Source organism: Triticum dicoccoides, chromosome 2B, assembly GCF_002162155.2.
Source record: "Triticum dicoccoides isolate Atlit2015 ecotype Zavitan chromosome 2B, WEW_v2.0, whole genome shotgun sequence".
NCBI lineage: Eukaryota > Viridiplantae > Streptophyta > Magnoliopsida > Poales > Poaceae > Triticum > Triticum dicoccoides.
In genome coordinates this window covers 83780847-83788002 of record NC_041383.1, presented here as the reverse complement: position 1 = coordinate 83788002, position 7156 = coordinate 83780847, and positions in this window count along the sequence as shown.

The window sequence follows — 7156 nt, the reverse complement described above, 5'->3', positions numbered from 1 at the left end:
CGGGCCTCGGCGGCGGCGATGTGGGCCTCGGCCACGTGGCGGCGCGGGACTCGCTGCGGCGGCGGGGCGGACGTTGTCCGGTCGGATCCGGACACGTCCGTCGGTGGCGGGGTTGATCTGTTTTTTTTTTAGGGTTTCGGGGAGAGGGAGAGATCCGAAAACGGAGGGGTGTATATATAGGCATAGAGGGAGCTAGGAGAGTCCAAATGAGGTGCGGTTTTCGCCCACACGATCGTGATCTAACGCTCCAGGACATGGAGCAGAGTTTGGTGGGTTTTGGGCCAAATTTGGGGGGTGTTGGGCTGCAACACACACGAGGCCTTTTCGGTCCCTCGGTTAACCGTTGGAGTATCAAACGAAGTCCAAATGACCCGAAACTTGACAGGCGGTCTACCGGTAGTAAACCAAGGCCGCTTGACAAGTCTCGGTCCAATCCGGAAATGTTTAATCCCCACACGAGAAAGAAAGGTAGAAATGACCACCGGAGGAGAACGAAACGCCGGAATGCAAAACGGACAACGGGGAAAATGCTCGAATGCATGAGATGAACATGTATGCAAATGCAATGCACGTGATGACCTGATATGAGATGCATGAAAACGAAAACAACACACACGAAGATAAAGACCCAACCCGAGAAATAAATATAACTTAGCGCCAGGGACGGCAAGAGTTGGATACAAATATGGAAAGTTACATCTGGGGCGTTACAACACTCCACCACTACGAAAAGATCTCGTCCCGAGATCTAGGACTGAAAGAACTCCGGGTACTCAGAACGGAGGTGATCCTCGCATTCCCAGGTAGCTTCACGGTCGGAATGGTGTGACCACTTGACTTTGAGAAATTTGATTGACTTGTTGCGAGTCTTGCGTTCGGTCTCTTCGAGAATAGCAACTGGGTGCTCACGATAGGAGAGATCTTCTTGAAGCTCAATGTCCTCGAAGTTGACGGTGCGGTCAGGAGTCTTGAAACACTTTCGAAGCTGAGAGACATGGAACACATCATGAACATTTGCAAAGTTTGAAGGAAGCTCGAGTTGGTAGGCGAGGTCGCCTCTCTTACTGACAATCTTGAAAGGTCCCACGTATCTAGGGGCAAGCTTCCCTTTAATACCGAAGCGACGAGTACCTTTCATGGGAGAGACGCGGAGGTAAACATGATCTCCAATCTCGAAAGCCAGATCACGATGCTTACTATCATAGTAGCACTTCTGGCGGGACTGGGCTGCTTTGAGGTTATCACGAATGACTTTGCACATATTTTCTGCTTCTATGATTAAGTCATTACCCAGCAGCTGACGTTCACCGGTTTCGGACCAGTTGAGAGGGGTACGGCACTTCCTGCCATACAGAATTTCAAAGGGGGCCTTGCCCGAACTTGCTTGAAAGCTGTTGTTGTATGAGAATTCAGCATAAGGAAGACAATCCTCCCACTTCATGCCGAAGGAGATCACACAAGCCCTGAGCATATCTTCAAGAATCTGATTGACACGCTCGACTTGACCGCTTGTTTGAGGATGGAACGCTGTGCTGAAGCGGATGTTGGTGCCCATAGCCTTCTGAAAAGAATCCCAAAACTTGGAGGTAAAGATGCTGCCACGGTCTGAAGATATCACTTGAGGAATACCGTGCAGAGAGACAATGCGAGAGGTATAGAGTTCCGCCAATTGAGCTGCAGTGATCGACTCTTTGATAGGGAGAAAATGAGCCACCTTGGTGAGCTTGTCGATGACGACAAATATAGCATCATTGCCACGCTTGGACTTTGGAAACCCAGTCACGAAGTCCATTTCAATGTGGTCAAACTTCCATTCTGGAATGGCAAGAGGTTGGAGGAGACCAGCTGGCCTTTGGTGTTCTGCCTTCACTCTTCTGCAGACATCACATTCGTTCACGAATTGAGCGATCTCGCGCTTCATTCGAGTCCACCAATAAGCTTGCTTGAGGTCCTGATACATCTTCGTACTACCAGGGTGGATGGAGAGGAGAGAGTTGTGAGCCTCGTTCATGATCACCTTACGGAGTTCACCTTTGGGCACAACAATTCGATCCTCGAAGAAGAGAGTATCCTTGTCATCAAGTCGGTAGCACTTGTACTTGGACTGACTCTTTGCAATACCAATCTTCACCTTCTTCACCATAGCATCAAGAAGTTGGGCTTGGCGAATCTGGTCTTCTAAGGTAGGAGAGACTTGAAGGTTGGCGAGGAAACCTTGAGGAACAACTTGCAGATTAAGTTTGCGGAAAGCTTCACAAAGCTCGGGTTGATAAGGCTTGAGAATCAGACTGTTGCAATATGCTTTCCTGCTCAACGCGTCAGCAATCACATTGGCCTTGCCTGGAGTATACTCGATACTCGGATTGTACTCTTGAATCATTTCGACCCATCGAGTCTGCCTGAGGTTGAGATTAGGCTAAGTGAAGATGTACTTGAGACTCTTGTGATCAGTGAAAATATCCACTTTTCTTCCCAATAGAAGATGTCTCCAAGTCAACAAAGCGTGTACAACTGCCGCCAATTCGAGATCATGAGTGGGGTAGTTCTTCTCATTAGGTTTCAACTGGCGAGAGGTATAAGCAACAACTTTCTTCTCTTGCATCAGTACAGCACCGAGACCTTGGAGAGAGGCGTCACAAAAGACCTCGTACGGCTTGGTTTCATCAGGTGGAGTCAGAACTGGAGCAGTGATCAATTTCTCTTTCAAAGTGTTGAAAGCAATATCACACTCCGGAGACCAAACGTACTTGACATGCTTCTGAAGAAGATTTGAGAGAGGCTTGGCGATCTTAGAAAAGTTTTCAACGAATCTTCTGCAATAGCTTGCGAGACCGAGGAAACTGCGGAGTTGCTTTACGTTCTGAGGAGGTTCTCAATTCACAATTGCAGACACCTTCTCAGGATTCACGGAAATGCCCTTGGCGGAGATGATATGACCAAGATACAGAACCTCATCGAGCCAAAATTCACACTTGGAGAACTTGGCGTAGAACTGATGTTCTCTGAGCTTGTCAAGAACCAAACGCAAGTGCTTGGCATGATCTTTCTTGTTCTTCGAGAAAACCAGAATGTCGTCGAGATAGACCAGAACGAATTCATTGGTGTAGGGGTTGAAGATGAAGTTCATCATGCGAGAGAACGTCGGAGGAGCGTTGGCGAGGCCAAAAGACATGACGGTGTATTCATATGAACCAAAGCTTGTTCTGAACGCCGTCTTGGGAATATCTTGCTCACGAATACGAATCTGATGATAACCCATACGGAGATCAAGCTTGGAGAATACTTGAGCACCCTTGAGTTGTTCGAACAGCTCATTGATGTTGGGAAGTGGGTATTTATTCTTGATGGTCTTCTTGTTTACTGGACGGTAATCAACACAAAGTCGACTCGATCCATCCTTCTTCTTCACAAAAAGAACACCACAACCCCACGGAGAAGTACTAGGCCGAATGAGACCCAATCTTTCTTGCTCATCGAGTTGTTTCTTCAGCTCCTTCAACTCTTCTGGGCCGAGCTTGTAAGGGCGTTTGCACACAGGTTCCGTACCGGGCTCAAGTTCAATAACAAATTCAACCGGCCGGTGCGGAGGCATTCCTGGGAGCTCTTCTGGAAAGACGTCTTGATATTCGCAAACGACAGGAATTTGCGAAATAGCATCCAATTCACCCTTCTCATTGAGAGAAAACAACCGGATGGAATTATCTCGAGCGGCAAAGACAATGACATCCTCAGACGAATGAGTCAGTTGAATCTGCCTGGCTGCACAATCAAGCTGAGCTTTATGCTTAGAGAGCCAGTCCATCCCGAGAATAAGATCGATATCGGAATTACCAAGAACCATAGGAGAAGCAAGAAACTTGAAATCACCCATCGAGATAGCGACATCTGGCACCTCCAGACTTGCGCTCAAACGTTTGCCAGGAGAAATGATATCCATATGTTTACCCAAATGAGAAGAAATGAACTCATGCTTGGTAAAAAATGGCTTTGACATGAAATGCGATGCACCCGTGTCAAAAAGAACTTTTGCAGGAATATCATTAATAGGAAGGTTACCCATAATGACATCTGAAGAATCCTCAGCCTGAGCTGCATTCAGCATATTGACCTTGGCGTGCTTGGGATTGTGCTTGACCACAGCTGTACTTGCCGATCTGACAGGAGGAGGAGGAGGAAGACGCCTCTGGTTGGTACACTTGTTGGCATAGTGACCCTTCTGTTGGCACTTGTTGCACGTGACCTCTGAAAGCGGACGGTGATACGGAGCACTCGGTCTTGGAGCTTGAGACGAAGCCTTGTTCTGAAAGCCTGGGTTGGGTGGGTGGGAGAAACCACTGCCACCTTTGCTCTTCTGCTGATACGGCTGACGGAACGGAGGAGGAGGAAGCCAATACTTCTGCTGCTTGACCACTTGAGTAGAGGAAGAAGGAGTAACATCTCTGGCACGCTTCCTGGAAGCATCACATCTCATCTGAGCAGCCTCTTGCTTCAGTGCCATGTTGTAGAACTCATCGTATCTCAACGGCTCAAAGAGGACAAGAGCGAGCTGAATTTCCTCACGAAGACCACCCCTGAACTGATAGATCATGCTCTTCTCATCAGGAACATCCTGCTTGGCAAAACGGGCGAGCTTCTGGAACAACTTGTTGTAGTCATAGACAGACAAAGAGCCTTGCTTCAGATTGCGGAATTCCTGACGCTTACTCTCAACCACACTTTGAGGGATGTGATGAGCGCGGAAATCTTGACGGAAATCGCCCCAAGTGATAACACGTCCACCTCTGGAATCCTTGTACTGCTGGAACCACTCTGCAGCCTGATCTTTGAGCTGGAAAGAAGCGAACTTGACGAAATCTTCAGGCCTGACGTTGCTGCATTCAAAATGCTTGCCCAGATCCACTAGCCAATCGTCAGCATCGGTAGCCTCAACACAACCGCTGAACGTCTTTGGGCCATTAGCAAGGAACTGGTTCAGAGTAGCAAAGTGGTGCTGATTATGGCCTTGATTCCCTTGACTGCCTTGATTGCGCTCTTGGAGAATTTGCATGATCAACTGTGTGTTTGCATTAGTAGCGGCCATCACAGCTTGCCATGCTTCCGGAGGAGGCGGAGGTGGAGGCGGATCAGGATTCGGAGTCGTGCGCGTTGGAGGAGCCATCCTGAAGAGGTTGACCACCATTAGCACATAGGTAGATAACAATATAGAAGCTGAATCCAACGGAATGAAAATTGCAACATATAGTCTTCACATTCGAACAAAATGAACGAATGCATTCCTCCTCAAATGGTCACATATCCATAAATTGAGAAGCCACGAAGAATTACGGTAGAGAAATAAATCAACAAGGTACGGATCAAGAACGAATAATCGGTAAGAAATCTCAATCTCAAACCAATATCCGTGGAAGAAGAACTAGAGCTACTAGAATTCCCACCTATGAAACTCCCGAACCTTTCCGGTTATGCAATCAGGTGTTGGGGATACAGGGGAAGCACAATATCTCACCCAAACTAGCAAATCCTACATCCAGCTGTATCCATCCTTCAACACATAACCAAGAAAACTTCGGAAACTATCTACCTCAACCTTCGAAAAGCATCCGTTATACAAGTTATGGCGATACTCCCGAACTCCCGCCCCAGTACTGGGTGGCGTCGAGGTTATCTCACCAACGAACTGTATAAAAGAGATTTCCGATGTCGCGCACATATCTCAAGTATACCAGAATTGCAACGATAAAATTGTGACGACAACACCTCGGAGCTCAACTCCCCGGGACACTGCCACAACCCCTAAAGACAGGAGGCACCAAGAACAATGTTCTCGTCACAAAACCATCGGAACAAAACCAAGATACTCGCGTGATCCTAAAAAAATTTTAGTGAAATTTGAGAAGAGAAGAGTCAAAACTCTACGCCAGGATGCCTTACCAGAGCGATGAGGAGACTGGGAAGTAAAAAGAATTCCTAAGCTCTCCGATATATAATTCCTAAGGACTCAAAACATTTTTCTAGACACAACTCGGCTGCTAAAAACGATCAAGCAATGGGGCTCCTAAGGTCGGGGAAGGCTCTGATTACCAACTTGTAACGCCCTCGATGCGGCTATAGCTCCCACGTGTCGAGGCACGACTTAGAGGCATAACCGCATTGAAAGCAATGTCGCAAGTCAGGCAATCATTACAACATCCCATGTAATACATAATAAAAGGGGGAGATAACATAGTTGGCTTACACTCGCCACGTCACATCAGAGTACATAAATAACATCCATCAAACAAACACTCATGGCCCGACTACGGCGCCAAAATAGAAAAGACCCCCAACATGCGACAAGGTCCTGAATCGTTAACCCCAACTAGGCACCACTACTGATCGTCCGGAAAAGATACGTAGTATCGCTGAGAGTCCTCGTCGAACTCCCACCTGAGCTCGTAATCGTCAACTGGAGCAGAATCGCCTGGACCTGCATCTGGAGTTGTAGTATCTGTGAGCCACAGGGACTCAGCAATCTCACACCCACGCGATCAAGACTATTTAAGCTCATAGGAATGGATAAGGCAAATATATGTGGAGCTGCAGCAAGCGACTAGCATATGTGGTGGCTAACTTATACGCAAAAGAGAGCGAGAAGAGAAGGCGAAGCTCGAGCGAGAAGCTAAAAGAACATCCTGCGCAAGCATAACTCCAACACCATGTCCACTTCCCGGACTCCGCCGAGAAGGGGCCATCACGGTAACACACACGGTTGATTCATTTTAATTAAGTTTAGTTCAAGTCATCTACAACCGGACATTAACAAATTCCCATCTGCCCATAACCGCGGGCACGGCTTTCGAAAGATCAATCCCTGCAGGGGGGTCCCAACTTAGCCCATAACAAGCTCTCACGGTCAACGAAGGAATAGACCTCCACCCAAGACACACCGATCAGACTCGGTATCTCGGTACAACAAGATGATTCGGCAGGTTAAAACAAGTCCAGCAACACCGCCGAATGTGCCGACAAATCCCGATAGGAGCTGCACATATCTCTTTCTCAGGGCACGCTCGGATAGGTCAAGCTACGAGTAAAACCAAACCTCAAGTTTCCCCGAGGTGGCCCCGCAGGCTGCCTGGTTCGGACCAACACTCAGAGGAGCACTGGCCCGGGGGGG